This window comes from Mus caroli, unplaced genomic scaffold, assembly GCF_978045245.1.
Source record: "Mus caroli unplaced genomic scaffold, Mus_caroli_1 scaffold_9, whole genome shotgun sequence".
Lineage (NCBI taxonomy): Eukaryota > Metazoa > Chordata > Mammalia > Rodentia > Muridae > Mus > Mus caroli.
This window is the reverse complement of record NW_028227264.1, coordinates 22,846,329-22,866,631: the sequence shown is the minus strand read 5'-3', so window position 1 is coordinate 22,866,631 and position 20,303 is coordinate 22,846,329. Positions and strand designations below refer to the sequence as shown.

Sequence of the window (20,303 nt, the reverse complement as noted above, 5' to 3'; positions counted from 1 at the left end):
AGTTTTTAGGGTAAATGGTTCATTCTCTTGGAAAGGGCCCCAGATCTCACTTTCCTCTCAGCGCTTTCCTCCCTTGCCATGCTACTATCTGGTAGGTCTAAGATTCTCGTCCTTTTTCCTCTTTTAAAATCCCCCGATGGTTCTAACACTGCCAGGATTGAGGACCACTGCTTACGGCAGACAGGGAATACTAAATAGTTGTAATCAACCAACAGGACATCTGATTAGGCAGGAAGTGATAGGAGAGGACTCTGGAATGCCACTGAGAGCAGCCGAGGGGAGGAGACAATACAGGAGGCCGCCTCTGCAGGAAGGGATACAGAAGAAGGCAGCTGAGTGAGTGCTCTGGAGAAAAGCACCTATACCCAGCTCCACTTCTCCACCTAAGAACCTATCTCATTCAACTCTAAGACATACCACATCACCACCAGCACCTAAAATTTCTACACGGCAAAAGGAGCATCCAAGTCAGGTAATGTACTCACTCATTCCTAGCGAGGAGAGAAAAGTAACAGTGTGTGTTGGACTCATTGTGACAAGCACCACACTTAACCAAAAGCACAGCATACTCTAGCTCAGTTCTAGGCATTTGGTCCACTATGACCAGGAAAGCATCCATGGCAAGAAGCTCACGCCAAGGCACCCAGGAAGCAGAAAAGAAATGGGAATGAGGAAGAGGCCAGCACATCCCAGTGACCTACTGCTCCAGAGAGGCCCCATCATCTCCTAAAGTCTCCACTGCTTCTCAGAACAGTGCCTCCAGCTGAGGCTCCGAGCATTCAACTCATAAACCTGTAGGCGACATTTCCATTCAAACCATAACATAATCTGAACTTCATTAAGACTTGTGTTTCATTTACTACTTTTTATTCATTCCATAAATACGCAGAGAGTGCTCTAACACGTGCCAATCACTAGGAACAGGCTAAAGCATGGCGGCTACTCTGAGAAAAGGCAGTAGCTGGAAAAGCCTGCACAGTCAGCTGTTAAAATGGAACCTGGTAGATGCTGTGCACATCCAAGAGTGACAAAGAGATGGCAGCTAAACCGACTGGTGGGAATCAGAAACTATTCGTTTTAAAAGGATCAAGAATTAGGGAGGAATTAGGGAAGAATTGGCTCAGAAGTATATAAATCACTCAAGAGATAGAACTCAGAAAAGTCTCAGCTCCTAATCTTTTTGTTTAAACAGGTCTCACGGTACAGTTCAAGCTGGCCTCAGACTTGCAGGAATCCTCAGGCCTCAGCAACTGAAGTGCTAAGATTATGAGCTTCCAGCCTTAACAGTGACTGCCCTCTTACAAAATGGCTTTGTCTTATGCTGTAAAAACTCAAAGGATCGGGAAACTCGCTAGTAAAATGTCTGCATTCCAAGCTGAAGGAGCTGGAGTTCAGTCCCCAGAAGCTACATTTTAGAGGGAAAAGGCAGTCACCGGGTTCTCTCGTAACCTCTGCACTGAGGAGGTAAACCCTGCATTTCTAAAGTTTCCTGGTCAGCCAGCCCAACTTGCAGGACAGTGCCTATCTCATTAAAAAAAGAATAGATAATACTTGAGGAACACCACCCAAGCCCTCCAGAGACATGTACACGTACATGCATCACATCCTCAAACATACACACACAGAATTTCAGGATTTAAGGAGGAAAATGTCTTCAATAACTTTCAGCAAGCATTTCCAAAGAATAACAGTTAAATCAGGAATAAATCAGATATTCTATTTATGTGTATAGCTGTTTTGCTATTTTTTATAGAACAAATACTTTTGGAGGGTTATAAGTCATTAACTGCATAGTATTCTTCATACAAAAATAAAATAACAAAGCAATGAAATAAACAGAGTATCTTCAGAACATATGCTAGGCCACAGTTACAGTTGCGTGCATACACATTCTCTTGTATGTTTTCCTTTAAGTCTTAATTTACCCGACCCTAATTGCTTTTTAAGAAATTTTATCACAGGGCTGGAGAGATGGCTCAGTGGTTAAGAGAACTAGCTGCCCATCCAGAGGTCCCGAGTTCAATTCCCAGCAACTACATGGTGGCTCACAACCATCTATATTGAAATCTTGGGCCCTCTTCTGGTGTGTAGGTGTACATGCAGATACTTATACATTAAATAAAAACTCCTTTAAAAAAAGGAAAAAAGGAAATTTTATCCTAAGTACTAACTGTAAGATGGCCTAAAATCATTGTATGGTAATATACAAAGTAACTGCCATTCAACCTTCAGACACTTGTGCTTTCCTGTAAGGAAGAGCGTGTCCTTATACAGGATAATCCTGCACAACTTTAACTGAACTCATTCACAATTCAGTAGTATTATGAATGTGAAAGAAATAACCAAGTATTCATATTATCCTGCTGCTGCCACATCTGGACTAGCCACAGAAAAGCTTTATCTGCTAGGAATGACAGTATTCAGTTTCTGCAGTTTATGCAATTTTAGATATTTTTTTTAAAGTGCTGGTTCTCTACAAAATAAGTTTCTTATACTTACAAAGCTGTTATAGTTTACAAACCTGCCATAGTTAAACATATAAAGAAGAGTATTTCTAACTAAAGTATAATATGGCTTCTTTTTATTTACTTTAAAACTCAACTCCCTGTAGAATAAGCACAGAATCCCGTTATACTAGTTTCTATTCTTGGAAAAGAAATGGCTTTTCAAAGCACAGCATTTGGTTTGTATTAGCATGGCATGCAGCTGTATTATCTGCACTGCTGCCCAACATGCAGTACGTGCTCAAAGGACTCAGACGATGGAGGTTCCTATGTAATGTGTACAGAGAGAGTCATAATGGCGACCGGTGGGTGAGGACATGGATAAACCAAGCCACATTTACTCAGAGAAGAAAGCCTACAAAGCTAGAAAGAACTTTTGCCTACACAATGAACAAAATGTACCTTAAACTCCACTGCAGGAAAGGAAAGGAAAGTCATAAGCCAATGTGTGTTTTAAAAGGTCAGACACTGTCTACCCACAGGTGTAGAAACATGATGTGCTCACGAAGACTCTATTCAATTACTGAGCAGTCCTGTACAAACTCATACATTTAAACTCCAAATATGACCTGTTTACTCCAACCAGAGGAAACAGAGCTGCCCAAAGGAAACTCTCATCAGTCTATTAATCCAGCATGACAAGGTTACCGTCCAGGCAGAGCGCTTAGCTAAGCTTTAGGATGAAATTAGAGGCAGAGGTTAGCATGCAAATCCCTCCTAGTTTCCTCTGAGGATAGAGCTTGTGACTCTGAAGGATGCTGGGACTCTCATGGCCCCAAACTGAATCTGTGGCCTGGAAAGCTAACTGAATAGGGAACAAATTATGACATCTAACTCAAAAAAACAATAAACAAACTCTTCAAATATTTTGTTCCGATAATGACTAAATAGTAAAACAACATTTTAAGCATTAAAAGACCACAAACCATACAACAAGAAGTCCTGGACTTTCACCCAGTCCCTAAGTGCTGATAACTTGGTATTACAGTGTTGTGGATAGCCCTGGGGCTAATTATATTTGATGTTAATTCCGTTCTCCTGTAAGGGGTAGAGAACACGGAATGAGTCAGCACTCAGGTGATTTCCTGTAAGCCTGCTTCCCACCTTAATTTGTAAAATAAAGGAGAGCTGATGATTGGGCAGATAAAAGGGAAGATGGAGAGAGGGGAGAGGGGAGAGGATGCAGAGGAGGAGGAAGAAGAAGGAAAGCAGAGCAGAAGCACATGGCCTGGAGAAACTGCAAGTTCTAAGGGGTCTCATAGATGTGGAAGATGGTAGTGTAGCGGTAGATCTGCCCAATCTAGGCGCACAGCATGTAATCATATGAACTGTGTTGGGTTTTCATTGCCGGGCATATTTGGGAGATTTACCACATCACAGTGTAAGCAATCTGCTCCACAACGTTTCTTTACATCACAGACTGTTTTGTGTGAAAGCTAATGGGGATTTGATGGTATTCTAAATTTAAAAAAAAAAAAAAAAAGCCAGTGTAAAAGGACTCAGAAAGGGGAAGGGGAAGGAAGGAACAAGATTATATATGGGGAGAGACAAGAAAGAAACCCAGAGGGCCAGGAGAATGAATCAAAATATACAGCAGTGGCGACTGGGGGTGGGGAACCTCTAGAGTGTCCCAGAGTCCTTGGATGTAGGCTACCAGGACTCAATGGGGATGACATTAGCCAAAATGCCCAACAGTGGGGAGATGGAAGAGACCACCTCCAGTAGATAGACATGACCCCCAGTTGAGGCAGGGGAACACCCTCCCATCTTCAATATTTTTGACCCAGATTTGTTCCAGCCTAATTGAAACTCAGGAATAAAAATGGAGCAGAGACTGAAAGAAAGGCCACCCAGTGACCTACCCAACATAGGATCCATCCCATGGGTGCACACCAAATCCTGACACTATTACTGATGCCATATTGTGTGTGCAGACGGGAGCCTGGCAATGGTCGTAGATTCTCTGAGAGGCTCCTACCAATAGCTGACTGAGACAAATGCAGATACTAAAAGCCAACCATTGGACTGAGGATGGGGACCAATATGGAAGAGTTAGGGTAAGGACTGATGGAGCTGGGGAGATTGCAACCCCATAGGAAGAACAACAGTGTCAACTAACCCAGACCCCTCAGAGCTCCCAGAGGCACCACCCAAGGAACACATAGCGGCTGGTCCGTGGCCCCCAGGCATGTATGCAGCAGAGGACTGCCTGGTCTGGCCTCAGTGGGAGAGGATGAATTTAATCCTGTAGAGACTTGATGCTCCAGGGAAGGGGAGTGGTGGGCAGTGGGGGAGCACCGGGGGGGGGGGGTTTGAAGAACTTGGGGAGGGGACCAGAAAGAGGGGCAAAGTTTAGAATGTAAATAAAATAAATTTAAAAAAGAAAAAAATAAAAGGGCTTAGGAAAACTGGACATCATACAAAAACAATGACTGGCCAATCACAGTGTAATCCAGCAAACAGCAAGACCCTGATTCAGGAGGTTAAAAAAAATGTCTGTGTAACTGCTTGCCTTTAATCCCTACACTTGGGAAGCAGAGGCAGGCAGATTTCTGAGTTCGAGGCCAGCCTGGTCTACAAAGTGAGTTCCAGGGCAGCCTGGGCTACACAGAGAAACCCTGTCTCGAAAAACCAAAAAAACAAAACAAAAACAAAAAAGCAACCAAAAAAAAAAAAATCTTAAATCAGTGACAATACTCAAGAAGGAAGCAAACTGCTTCTGGTTAGCTTTCCACTGCTGTGACAATAACTGAGACAAACTAACTTCTAAGGATGAAAGCTTAATTTTGGCACACAGGTTCAAAGGTTTCGGTCCACAGTGAGTCTGTGCCACCATTCGTACACCCACAATACAGCTCATGGTAGTTGACAGAGTGAAGTCCAGCAAGGCTGCTTACCCCAGGCAGCCAGGGCCACAGAGGAGGCTAAGATTCCCAACATGCCTAAAGCAAGTTGGGTCCTGGGAGTAACCCCTCCCAGGACCCAACTTGCTTCCGCAGGTCCCACAGCCTGACCACTCGCCCCTCCTCCCACATGTCGCAGGCTGTAGAAATCGCTTGAACATCTGGCAACATTTAAAGCCCAAAACTTTTTCTATTAATACAGAAAAAAAGAAACGGGCCTAACTATTAAGCCCCCTTCCGAACTGCAATAAAGCAAAAAAATTAAAACATTTACCCAGTGTTTCCTATTTTTAAACTATTTTATGGTAAACAAAGAGCCCGCATTGATAAAGGAAAGCCACTTAGCAAAGAGTCAGAGCTGTAAGTAAGGTGGCTGGAAAGTTGGCTCAGCTGAACAGCACTTGCTGCTCTTGCACAGGACTGGGGGGTCCAGTTCCTAGCGCCAAAACAGGAGTTCACAACGCCTGTCACCCAAGTTCCGGCGGACCCGACAGCTCCTGGCCTCCCAGGATACATACACATGGTGGGTACACTATATACACACAGTCAAAACACTCACACATAAAAATAAATCTTTTTTTAAAAAAGCATCAAATACCATTTTAGAATATACAGTTTCAGTGCAGTTAAGATCAATCAGCACATCACAAAAAAAATGTAATACTGAACTATATGCTTTAAAAAGATCAAGATAGAAAGCTTGTATATTTTGACTCCAATTCTTTAAAAATCCTTTTTATAACTTTTGCTAATTCCAGGAAGATAACTGGTAAAAACCACCAATGGATACTATATTAGGTAGAAGCTGGATGAAGAACTAGACATATATGTATTGCCAAAATTTCACTCCTCCCAGATGATATCAAAGGGGAAATCATGATTTCACAATCGAAAAATCTATCATCACCTTCATTAATACTGATTTGTATGGTGCCTGCGATGCTGCAATGGGTCTGGTTATTAAACACTCTAATAAAATGTTTATTCTGGTTTGAACTCTTCAGACAGACTTTTACTTTGACAGAAATAAGGGATACAGAAGGATGAGCTAAATACACCATAGAAACAGTAAAACCCAGTCAGAGAAAGGAAAGGTTTTAGAAGACATGAGGTGACATCATGTCTTTCTAACAAGTCGCCATCATGAAAACATAATGAAATGAGAATTTCAGAATAAAAGACACCAAGTAGCAAAGGCGTGGGTAAGTGAGGAAGGGTTCCTTTGCAAAACCGGTTAAATAAGCACACTGTAGAAGATACCGTGGGAATGACTGCAGATAATACACCAAAAACAAGATAATGTTCAAGAGTTCTGCCAATTAACAGTTATAAAAATAGCAGTGATCTGATTAAATGTTGAATTCCCTTTTTCACAAATACATAATATAGATGTAGAGATGAAAGGCTCTGAGCTCCATAACTTACATAATCTGGGTAAAAAATACATATGGAAGGAATATAATCACAATGCTCCCAGGCAACTAGTAACCTAAAAACCATGGGTAAAAGCCATTCGTTTAAAAAGACAGACAGTAAGAAGGCATGATACATCATCTTAGTCTACCATCCAAGTCCCTCCACCTGCGACCTAAAATGAGAACCAACCAAAACACACAGACAAAACTAGCAAAAATATCAGCATTGATGAAGGAAAGACAAAGGACCCACTGTGTGCCACACGTCTGAAAACCAATGGAAAAGGCGAAGATTCTAATGGACAGCAGTGTAAGACTGCCCACTGCCATCAGAGACAGACGGCTGGTGTCCATTACTCTACTGTCTTCTCGGTTTCTGCAGCTGAAAAGTTCCATTGAAAGAATCAAAGCTGGGCTGGAATGAGGGCAGGGAGGAAGAAGGGGAGGGAGATGGGGGTTACACGTATCCTTCAGAGGCTCCCTGCAGGGAAGGTTTATTTGATCTCCTTACACATCTTGGTGTCATCTCTAACACATCTCTAACTTGTCATCTTCCCATTTTAAGCCTTATATCCAACTGCCTAGAAAAGAAGAGGAAAAAGTACTTAAGGACACTTGCTTACTGGATGGGAAATCTAGGCAACAACTGGCCCATCCCTGTCATGGTTTGAGCGAAACCAAGCCTGGCATAACTGTAAAGCATCTTTCTCTTACTGAAAGCCAGGCCTTCTTTCTAGTATGTATCTGGGTGTGGTCTTTGCAGGCCATTACCTTTCTCAAGTCTGTAAGTGGTTCCATTTGTTCAAGGGGAGTTTGGGTTCAGCTGATTCCAGAAAATGAAGGACTCTCAGCATCCTTACAGCTGGTTCTGGAACCCTCCTATAGTGGTATTAAGAACAAAACCAGCCAGGTTGTGGTGGCGCACGCCTTTAATCCCAGCACTTGGGAGGCAGAGGCAGGCAGGTTTCTGAGTTCAAGGCCAGCCTAGTCTACAAAGTGAGTTCCAGGACAGTCAGGGCTACACAGAGAAACCCTGTCTCGAAAACAAAACAACAACAAAAAAAAAACCAAACAAACAAAACCAGAGTTCTGCAGAGAATGCTCTGCATTAAGAGGACTGGCTACTCTTCTAGTGAGCCCAGATTTGTTCACATCCCCACACTGGACTTCACAACTGTCTGTAATGCTGGTCCCAGGGAACTCATCCCTGTCTGCACACATGTGAACATACACACATACAGTCAAAACACACATACACATAGTAAAAAGACAAGAAAAAACCAGCTCAGTGACCAAGAGGCTCTTCCTCACAGGACCTGGGTTCAATCCCCAGCTCCCATAAGGCAGCTTGTAACCTGCTGTAGCTACAGCTCAGAGGATCTGACACCCTCTTCTGGCTTCCTCAGGCACCAACCATGTGCATGGTGCAGAAACATACATGTAGGCAAAACATTCATACACATTAATAATAATATACCTCAAAAATTTTCAAAGACACTACAAAATAAGATGTTAATGAGGAAAAATAGAACTGGAAAGTGAATTTTTTAAAGCTTCTGCTTATTCCTACTGGTGTAAAAGGGAGAGAGGAACAGAGATAAGTGGCACCCCAAAAACTGTGGGGATGGTTCAGTGATGGTTGAGTGAAGTGCTATCCATCACTTCATACAAGTATCTGTGAGGAGGCAGAACCTAAGTTAAAGAGAAGTGAGGAGAAGTGTCTCCAATCACAGTATGTGGGCCGAACTTGGATTCCTATTCAAACAGTCTAGCCCTGCCTCTCAGTGCCAAAGCTCAGCTGCTGCCCACAACGTCTATGGCCTTCAACCAGCAGCACCTGGTGATTCACATAATACAAAGCTCGGCGGCCAGCATGAGATGCAGTCTCGGTCTCTTCTGAAGCACAGCTTCTGCTGGGCTCACTATGAGGACACACTCCCAGATTTATGATTCTCGGTGATGCTGGTCTCTGAACCACTGCTGCTTTCTCAGCTCCACTAAACCAGCATCAACTGTCCCAGTAAAACCAAGCTTTCACTTCAGTGAGTGGTGCCGGCCTCCTGCTAATCACAGCTGATTCTTCAGCACCAGCTAACAGGAACCACAGATTCTTAATTCAGAATATCACAGAGAGGGCACCACTAGAGTCCTCACTTCCTTCTGAAACTTCGTCTGCTCTCCAGTCTCTTCCAAGCTCCAACAAAACAGCCCACTGACCTCTGAGCACTCAATGGCTTTTGTAGCCCATAATTCTACTGTCATAGCAATCCTCCCAAAAACACATCGTCAGACCTACCATAATAAACCCCACTCATGGTACCAATTGCTATCTTAGGGCTGTTGCTTTGATAGAACGCCCAAATCAACTTGAAGAGGAAAGAATTTATTTCATCTCACAACCTGTATGTAGTCCATTATCTAAGGAAGTCAGGGCAGAAGTCCTGAAGGCAGGAACATACACATGGAGACTACTACCTGCTGACTTGCTCCAGCTGCTTGCTTATACACTTCCAGGAGCACCTGCCCAGAGATGGCACTACTCACAAAGAGCAGGCTTTCCCACATCAATCACTAATTAAGAAAATGCCCCACAGGCTTGCCCTCAGGCCAATCTGGTGGAGGCATTTTCTCAAGTGATAATTCTCTCTTCCCCCAAATGACTATCCAGTGTCAAGTTAAAAACTAGCTAACACAACCAGGAGAACACATTCTTTTGTCTTTCTTGGGGATTGCTGGACAACTGGGAAAATTCCACTGGCAATAATAAACGGGGGTTTTTCCCCATAATTCACAGCAACGATGAGACACTGGCTGCATTTCCTTCTTCAGAAGGTCATCAGCAGGTAAAGCACAATGCACGCCATGTATGTAACACTTGGAAGTTGGAGAAGCCTTTTTTTGCTTACCAGCCTATGGACAAAAAGCCTGTATACTGATGAGTTAATGCTGACTGTCAACAAGATCTAGCATCACTGAAAAGATGAACTGTATAAAGGGAGTTTCTAGAGATGTGGGCATCATCATGCTATGGGCTGGGATCCTAAACTGTATAAAACAGAGTGTCTTAGTTAGGGTTTTACTGCTGTGATCAGACACCATGACCAAGGCAACTCTTATAAAGACAACATTTACTTGAGGCTGGCTTACAGGTTCAGAGGTTCAGTCCATTATCATCAAGGCAGGATCATGGCAGCATCCAGGCAGGCATGGTGGAGGAGGGGCTGAGGTTCTACATCTTCATCTTCTTTCTGCTATCAGAATACTGGTTTCTAGACAACTAGAATGAGGGTCTTAAAGCCCACGCCCACAGAGACACACCCACTCAACAAGGCCACACCTCCTAATGGTGCCACGCCCTACTCCAAGCATATACAAACCATGATGCGCAGAAAGCAAGCTGAGCACAAGCATCCATCCTCTTTGCTTCCTGACTAAGGATGAAATGCTCCTGCTGCCATGACGACTATATACGTGAACTAGGAGCCAAAATGTACCTTCCCTTTCTTAAAATAAATAAATAATTGTAAATGGTTTCAACAGTTAAGAGTATTGGCTGCTCTTCCAGAGGACCCACATTAGATTCCCAGTACCAGCTCACATGGTGACCCAAGGCAACCATGGGATCTGGTGCTGCCTTTTGACTTCCACAGGTACCCGGTGTGCATGTGGTACACAGACATACATGCAGGCAAAACATTCATACACATACAATAAAATGAAAATAATTTTTATAGAAGTTTGGAAGGAACAGGCAGAATCTTCTAAAAAACTAAACTGAAATAAAACCAAGGAGAGTAGAGCCAGTGAGGTGGCCTGTGGGTGGAGCCCTTTCTATGTGAGCCTGATAATACACACTCAAATCCTGGAACCAAGGGTGGAAGGAGAAGATTGCAGAAAGTTGTCCTCTGATCTTCAAGTCCAGGCTGTGACACATGAGTGTCCAAACTCTCTCTTTCACAATAATAATAATGATCACAGTGATAATTCTAGACCAGAAAAGAAATGGGATAGGAAGAATAAGGTATGGAAGTTGTACCAGGATAATTCTCACTTCATACTAAAGTGTCTTCACGGAATTTATAACTGGGGAAACTCAACAACTCACTTCTAGCAAAGTTTGTGTTGTTCATCTAATTTGAAACACAGCAATGTACACAACTTCTGAAGTTTCCCTATAAACTTCTACAATCCAGAGGAGACTGAATCAGTATTTCAAATTAACATCCGTGGGCCAGTAGGGAGATGGCTCAGCAGGTACAGGCACCTGCTGCCGAGCCTAACAAACTGCAGCCAATCCCTGGAGCCCAGATGGTAGGAGAAAACACACACACACACTGGAGGGAAGGGGGGGCAAGATCACTATTCATAACAGCCAAGAAGCAGTGAGGTCATAATAATATGCTGTATTATTTTCAAAAGCTTAAAGAACAGAATTTAAATGTTTCACCATCAAGAAATGTTTGAGATATACTGAATACAACTTAAATATTACAAAACATACACATGTATCTAAATATCACATGAAAAATCACAATTCAACCTCTTTCTGGGGTTGTTTTATTTCAAGGAGATGGAGCCTCGTTTCGTCTGGCCTTGAACTCATGAGTCTCCCGCCTCCACCTCTGTGGAATAGCAACCTGCACCACCCCACTCGTTCACATGGTGCTGAGGACTGAATCCAGAATACCATCCCCATATTGGGCAAGCACTACTCACAGAGATACATACACAGCCCAATTTTTATGTTATGTATCAGTTAAAAACTAGACGTTAATGCTGGGCATGGTGGTGTGTACTTTTAATGTCAGCACTAGGGGGAGAGACAAGAGGATCTCTAACACTTCAAAACCAGCATGCTCTACACAGCAAGCTACCGGGGTATACGGTGAGACTTTATCTCAAAAGTAATTACAATAATAAAATGTAAAATAAAAATCCTAGTGGGAGCCAGGCAGTACTGGCACATGCCTTTAATCCCAGAGGCAGAGGCAGTTGGATCTCTGATTTCAAGGCCTCCCAGGTCTATATAGTGAGTTCCGTGACAGCCAGGGCTACACTGGGAAACCCTTTCTCAAAAAACTCCAAATAAACAAACAAACACAAATCCATTAGTGGGAAAATTATATTGGATCAGAGATGGTCAACATTAAGATTTCAGCTACCACCAAACTGCTTTCCACTCATTCTTCCAAAGTTGCTATTATGACATCATCAAATATTTTATTTTAATAAGGACATTTTAAAATCAACTTTCACTACAGTGATAAATTAATGAGTCCCAACCGTATGAATTAGGACTATTTTCACCACCCTGAGCCACCGAAGAGAAAGCAGACATTAAAGCAATGCCCTCGCCCAGCACTGTCCTCCACAATCGCTGCCCTGGGACTGGAACATGGGGCTACAGTCATGGGTCTACCTTCTCCTTGCAGAAGAAAGTGCCGAGAGACAGTGTCTAATTACCTGTTCTGTGAAAACTCTAAGGACTCAGGACGAACTCCGGTGAATGACTCCAGCACTGGCCAAGCACCCTGTGCTCCAGTAATACACTTGCCGAAGCCCTCAGTCGAAGACAGGATCTCTCCATCCACTGCTGCCTTCCTTCAACTATCGCCTTCACCAGGGCCTTTGTGACATCTCAACATTCCAAATGGAATCCCCACTCCATCTCAGAAGCAGGGGTGGGCTCAAGGGGGGGGCGACAAAGATGATTTATCATGTTTCTCTTGAATACAGAATTTCACTATATGTAAGTGAGTCATGCTTTTACACACACACACACACACACCATAAAGAGAAAAGGGAGAAGAGGCTGGGATGAGGAATAGAGTAGGGTGAGCTCATGACATATTGAATGAAGACAATATGTAGTCAAGGTGCTTAAATAAAATTGTCTACAAAGCCATTACGCTTCACAGTGAAATCAGCTAATTGTTTTCTAAGAAGCAGAAGGGAGGGAGAATAAGAACAAAGTACAATTATATGTTTGCATGAAAAGACACAATGAAATGCATTACCTTGTATGCGAACCTTTTTTAAAAATCTATTTTAAAGGTAGACTTTGGATGCTTGTAATCCTAGCATTTATGAGCTGAGGCAGGAGAACTGAGTGCTAATAAGACCCTCCCTTCAGAAAAGATAGATGCAAATATGTCACCAACAACTCTCCACAGGCTTCCAGAGTTCCTTCCCAGCCATAATTCAGACTAGGCACAAAACTGGAGCACAATCTTAGCAACTGCTTTCAAGTTACTGAATGAAACTCCTCTGATGAACAAATTACTCCCAAATGCAATAAAGCAGTCCTGGCTGAGGGGGAGGGGGGACAAAGGGTGCAGATACAAACAGGTCTGAAGGAGTTTCCACATCCTTATCAATATACAGAGCCGTGTTTAGAATAGAAGATTTGAGAATATAATGTTACTCTGTTAAAGTAGGTTCCTGAAACTTGAAGGGCCTCAACTGTAGGATTGCTCCTATAAAAACCAGTTTCTACCAACCTGAGCTACTCTCAGGATTCAACAGTAAGCTAAGTCAAAGTTCAATGCCCGGCACACATGCATCATCAATGCTTTATAATCCGTCGCCTCTAGTAAGAGGTTATAACTACATGTTCTTAAAGTGTAAACTATTTCCAATATAAAAATCCCACTTAGCAGTTAAGGAAAGCATTGCAGCATTAGAGACTCTCTACCGCGGCTCTGCTGCTTCTAAGCCAGAGCATGGTCAATGTTTGAAGTGGTACACTGTCCCCACACTGCAGTTCAAACAGAAGCCTAACAACTTTCCCAACAGAAAGAAAAATATCTCACTTGTTTTAGTTCTCACAAAAAAAAAACATAGAACAACAAAGGACAGAATGGAAGAAAGGAAGAAAAAGGAAAAATCTAAAATAAACTCAAGTTGGAGACAGGAAAAATATGCATATACATAAACATTACCTTAAAAATACACTAACGGCCAGGTATGATCTTAGCACTCAGGGGGCATAAGCAAAAGGACTTCTGTAAGTTTAAGGCCAGCCAGATCTACGTAGTAACTTCAAGGACAGCCAGAGCTACACTGAGACCCTGTAAGGAGCCGTCCTCACATTCGCCATTATAAGATGGCACTGACACCTGTGTTCTAAGTAGTAAACAAACCATCTGCACATGCGCTGGGGTAGTTTCCCACCCCATGTGCTCTGCCTTTCCCGTGATGACAACTCTGGCTGAGGGGCTGCAGCCAATCAGGGAGTGACACTCCGAGGCGGAGGACAGTCCTCCATAAAAGGGAGGGGGCTCCACCATCTCGGGCTCTCTCTCTGGCTCCTTTCTCCACTGGCTCCTGATGGGGTAAGCAATAAAGTTTGTACTGCAGAAGATTCTTGTTGCCCTGAGCGTGTTCTTACCAGGGGGACACACAAAAGCGCGGGCAACAAATGGTGCCGGAACCCGCGAGCTACTGCATCACGGAGAAGGAGCGGTTAATGAAGTGTTCCCGGAAACAGACTGTTGAGAAGGACCCGGTGTAGGTTCAGAACTCATCAGCTGGGGAACTGTGGTTAATGAAGTTTTCCCGGAAACAGACTGTTGAGAAGGACCCGGTGTAGGTTCAGAACTCTTCAGCTGTGGGACGGCGTGTTACAGCTTTACAAGGTATGTCTGGTCTTGAACTTTCTCTAGTGTTAAAAGCCTTTTTGTTTCTTTTCATATGTCAACAAGTAGTTAAGATGGGGTGGAGAATTCTGAACGAAATTCAAGACAGTCTATCAGAAGTAAAGCGGGGAGAGAGAGCAGAAAAAAAGAGGAAACATGGTGCGCCAAATAAGTATACAGGCCTTTCCACGGGTCTTGAACCCGAGGAAAAGTTAATGTCAGGGAAGAATACCTGGGGAGAGATTGGAAGGAAAGAGGAGAAAAGAGATGAGTTTAAGGAGCCAGTTCTTAATAGCTGTGAATCAGATGAAGAAATTAGCCCTTCTGAGGAAACAGACTTGGAGGAGGAAGCAGCTTGTTATGAGAGAGAAATGCGAGCTTATAGGTCAAGAAAAAAGCCAAAAGCGACTGGCAAAGGCCAGCTTGCTGCTTGGCCCCAGGGCAGTCAGCTTCAGGGTCATAGTGCACCTCCGCCCTATGCGGAGCCCCCGCCCTGCGTAGTGCGTCAGCCCTGCGCAGAGAGGCAGTGCGCAGACTCGTTCATTCCAAGAGAGGAACAAAGGAAGATGCAACAGGCATTTCCGGTCTTTGAAGGAGCCGAGAGTGGGCGTGTTCACGCTCCGGTAGATTATACACAGATTAAAGAGCTTGCTGAATCGGTCCGCAAATATGGAACCAATGCTAATTTTACCTTGGTGCAGTTAGACAGGCTTGCTGGCATGGCACTAACTCCTGCCGACTGGCAAATGATTGCAAAAGCCGCTCTCCCCAGTATGGGCAAATATATGGAATGGAGAGCACTATGGCAAGAGGCTGCACAAACTCAGGCCCGAGCAAATGCTGCCGCTTTGACTCCAGAGCAGAGAGATTGGACCTTTGACCTGTTAACGGGTCAGGGAGCTTATACCGCTGATCAAACAAATTATCACTGGGGAGCTTATGCCCAAATTTCCTCCGCGGCTATTAAGGCCTGGAAGGCGCTCTCCCGAACAGGTGAAGCCACTGGACAATTAACCAAGATCATCCAGGGACCCCAGGAGTCCTTCTCAGACTTTGTGGCCAGAATGACAGAGGCAGCAGAGCGTATTTTTGGAGATTCAGAGCAAGCCGCACCTCTGATAGAACAGCTCATTTATGAGCAAGCCACACAGGAGTGTCGAACGGCCATAGCCCCAAGAAAGAATAAAGGCTTACAGGATTGGCTCAGGGTTTGTCGAGAGCTCGGGGGACCTCTCACCAATGCAGGCTTAGCGGCTGCCATCCTCCAATCCCAAAAACGCTTCATAGGCAGAAATGATTGGAGGACATGTTTTAACTGTGGGAGGCCTGGGCATTTTAAGAAAGATTGTAGAGCTCCAGACAAAAAGGGGGGGACCCTCACTCTTTGCTCTAAGTGTGGCAAGGGCTATCATAGAGCCGACCAGTGTTGCTCTGTGAGGGATATAAAGGGCAGACTCCTTCCCCCACCTGATAGCCAATCAGCTGATGTGTCAAAAAACGGGCTATCGGGCCCTCGGTCCCAGGGCCCTCAAAGATATGGGAACCGGTTTGTCAGGACCCAGGAAGCAGTCAGAGAGGCGACCCAGGAAGACCCACAAGGGTGGACCTGCGCGCCACCTCCGATTTCCTACTGATGCCTCAAATGAGTATTCAGCCGGTGCCGGTGGAGCCTATACCATCTTTGCCCCCTGGAACCATGGGCCTTATTCTCGGCCGGGGTTCACTCACCTTGCAGGGCTTAGTAGTCCACCCTGGAGTTATGGATTGTCAACATTCCCCTGAAATACAGGTCCTGTGTTCAAGCCCTAAGGGCGTTTTTTCTATTAGTAAAGGAGATAGGATAGCTCAGCTGCTGCTCCTCCCTGATAATACCAGGGAGAAATCTGCAGGACCTGAGACAAAGAAAATGGGCTCCCCTGGAAATGATTCTGCCTATTTGGTTGTATCTTTGAATGATAGACCTAAGCTCCGCCTTAAGATCAGCGGAAAAGAGTTTGAAGGCATCCTTGATACCGGAGCAGATAAAAGTATAATCTCTACACATTGGTGGCCCAAAGCATGGCCCACCACAGAGTCATTTCATTCATTACAGGGCCTAGGATATCAATCATGTCCCACTATAAGCTCTGTTGCCTTGACATGGGAATCCTCCGAGGGGCAGCGAGGGAAATTCATACCTTATGTGCTCCCACTCCCGGTTAACCTCTGGGGGAGGGATATTATGCAGCATTTGGGCCTTGTTTTGTCCAATGAGAATGCCCCGTCGGGAGGGTGTTCGGTTAAAGTAAGAAATATCATGGCAAAGATGGGTTATAAAGAGGGAAAAGGGTTAGGACGTCAAGAGCAAGGAAGGACAGAGCCCATCTCACCCACTGGAAACCAAGATAGACAGGGTCTGGGTTTTTTCTAGGAGCCATTGGGGCAGCACGACCCATACCATGGAAAGCAGGGGATCCAATATGGGTTCCTCAGTGGCCCCTATCCTCTGAAAAACTGGAAGCTGTGACTCAACTGGTAAATGAACAATTAGAACTGGGCCATATTGAACCATCTACCTCACCTTGGAATACTCCAATTTTTGTAATTAAGAAAAAGTCAGGAAAGTGGAGACTGCTCCATGACCTCAGAGCCATTAATGAGCAAATGAACTTATTTGGCCCCGTACAGAGAGGTCTCCCTGTACTTTCCGCCTTACCACGTGGCTGGAATTTAATTATTATAGATATTAAAGATTGTTTCTTTTCTATACCTTTGTGTCCAAGGGATAGGCCCAGATTTGCCTTTACCATCCCCTCTATTAATCACATGGAACCTGATAAGAGGTATCAATGGAAGGTCTTACCACAGGGAATGTCCAATAGTCCTACAATGTGCCAACTTTATGTGCAGGAAGCTCTTTTGCCAGTGAGGGAACAATTCCCCTCTTTAATTTTGCTTCTTTACATGGATGACATCCTTCTATGCCATAAAAACCTTACCATACTACAAAAGGCATATCCTTTTCTACTTAAGACTTTAAGTCAGTGGGGTTTACAGATAGCCACAGAAAAGGTCCAAATTTCTGATACAGGACAATTTTTGGGCTCTGTGGTGTCCCCAAATAAAATTGTGCCCCAAAAGGTAGAGATAAGAAGAGATCACCTCCATACCTTAAATGACTTTCAGAAGCTGTTAGGGGATATTAACTGGCTCAGACCTTTTTTGAAGATTCCTTCCGCTGAGTTAAGGCCTTTGTTTGATATTTTAGAAGGAGATTCTCATATCTCCTCCCCTAGGGCTCTTACTCTAGCTGCTAGCCAGGCCTTACAAAAGGTGGAAGATGCATTACAGAATGCACAATTACAACGTATTGAGGATTCGCAGCCTTTTAGTTTATGTGTCTTTAAGACAGCACAATTGCCAACCGCAGTTTTGTGGCAGAATGGGCCATTGTTGTGGATCCATCCAAATGTATCTCCAGCTAAAATAATAAATTGGTATCCTGATGCAATTGCACAGCTCGCCCTTAAAGGCCTAAAAGCAGCGATTACCCATTTTGGACGAAATCCTTATCTTTTAATTGTACCTTATACCGCTGCACAGGTTCAGACCTTGGCAGCCACATCTAATGATTGGGCAGTTTTAGTTACCTCCTTTTCAGGACAAATAGATAACCATTATCCAAAACATCCAATTTTACAGTTCGCCCAAAATCAATCTGTTGTGTTTCCACAAATAACAGTAAGAAACCCACTTAAAAATGGGGTTGTGGTATATACTGATGGATCAAAAACTGGCATAGGTGCCTATGTGGCTAATGGTAAAGTAGTATCCAAACAATATAATGAAAATTCACCTCAAGTGGTAGAGTGTTTAGTGGTTTTAGAAGTTTTAAAAACCTTTTTAGAACCCCTTAATATTGTGTCAGATTCCTGTTATATGGTTAATGCTGTAAATCTTTTAGAAGTGGCTGGAGTGATTAAGCCTTCCAGTAAAGTTGCCAATATTTTTCAGCAGATACAATTAGTTTTGTTATCTAGAAGATTTCCTGTTTATATTACTCATGTTAGAGCCCATTCAGGCCTACCTGGCCCCATGGCTCTGGGGAATGATCTGGCAGATAAAGCCACTAAAGTGGTGGCTGCTGCCCTAACATCCCCGATAGAGGCTGCAAGAAATTTTCATAACAATTTTCATGTGACGGCTGAAACATTACGCCGCCGTTTCTCCTTGACGAGAAAAGAAGCCCGTGACATTGTTACTCAATGTCAAAGCTGCTGTGAGTTCTTGCCAGTTCCTCATGTGGGAATTAACCCACGCGGTATTCGACCTCTACAGGTCTGGCAAATGGATGTTACACATGTTTCTTCCTTTGGAAAACTTCAATATCTCCATGTGTCCATTGACACATGCTCTGGCATCATGTTTGCCTCTCCTTTAACCGGAGAAAAGGCCTCACATGTGATTCAACATTGTCTTGAGGCATGGAGTGCTTGGGGAAAACCCAAACTCCTTAAGACTGATAATGGACCAGCTTATACATCTCAAAAATTCCAACAGTTCTGCCGTCAGATGGACGTAACCCACCTGACTGGACTTCCATACAACCCCCAAGGACAGGGTATTATTGAGCGGGCGCACCGCACCCTCAAATCCTATCTAATAAAACAGAAAGGGGGAGTCGAGGAGGCTCTACCCCGAGTACCAAGAGTGTCTGTGTCCACAGCACTCTTTACACTCAATTTTTTAAATCTTGATTCTCATGGCCATACCGCGGCTGAACGACATTGTTCAGAGCCAGATAGGCCCAAAGAGATGGTTAAATGGAAAGATGTTTTAAATAACAAATGGAAAGGCCCGGATCCTATTTTGATAAGATCCAGGGGAGCTGTTTGTGTTTTTCCACAGAATGAAGACAACCCATTCTGGATACCAGAAAGACTCACCCGAAAAATCCAGACTGACCAAGGGAATACTGATGTCCCTCGTCTTGGTGATGTCCAGTGCAACGACAACAAAGGGAAAGCAGCGTTGGGAGATACAGAATTGGACGGCTAAATTTGAACAGACCCTTTGAAAATTGAGACTTGCCCCATGCACTTGGACCTGTCCCTGACCTAAGGACTATCTTTTCAACATTTTCCTTCTTTAAAGAATGGGTGGGGGTGGAATTATTTGGAGCTGTTCTTTGCTGTGGATTAGTGTTGCTTCTTTGATTGGTCTGTAAGCTTAAGGCCCAAATTAGGAGAGACATGGTGGTTATTTCCCAGGCGCTTGCAGCACTAGAACATGGTGCTTCCCCTGATATATGGTTATCTATGCTTAATCAATAGGTCGCTGGCCACTCAGCTCTTGCACCCCACGAGGCTAGTCTCATTGCACGGGATAGAGTGAGTGTGCTTCAGCAGCCCGAGAGAGTTGCACGGCTAAGCACTGCAGTAGAAGGGCTCTGTGGCATTTATGAGCCTATTCTAGGGAGACATGTCATCTTTCAAGAAGGTTGAGTGTCCAAGTGTCCTTCCCCCAGGAAAAACGACACGGGACCAGACCAGGACCCCTCCGGGTGATGAGCCTGGGAGGAGGTTTTGTGTACGGCTCCTTTACCTGCACACTGGGGATTTGACCTCTATCTCCACTCTCATTATTATGGGTGGCCTATTGCTCTTAAATAAAAGAAAAGGGGGAGATGTAAGGAGCCGTCCTCACATTCGCCATTATAAGATGGCACTGACACCTGTGTTCTAAGTAGTAAACAAACCATCTGCACATGCGCTGGGGTAGTTTCCCACCCCATGTGCTCTGCCTTTCCCGTGATGACAACTCTGGCTGAGGGGCTGCAGCCAATCAGGGAGTGACACTCCGAGG

At 44.1% G+C, this 20,303-nt stretch overlaps 1 protein-coding gene across 9 annotated transcripts in view; it reads right to left on the bottom strand.

The window, feature by feature from the left end:
* Epb41l2 (erythrocyte membrane protein band 4.1 like 2) overlaps positions 1-20,303 on the bottom strand; it is a 151,196-nt gene that overhangs the window by 116,759 nt on the left and 14,134 nt on the right. Inside the window, exon 1 of one of the 9 annotated variants that reach the window (XM_085842695.1) lies at positions 12,286-12,450. The exons of the other annotated variants lie outside the window; for them this stretch is intronic. The gene's annotated coding sequence lies outside the window, so the exon portion shown is untranslated. Of the gene's footprint in view, positions 1-12,285; positions 12,451-20,303 lie in introns of those variants that run through there. 9 annotated transcript variants of the gene reach the window in all.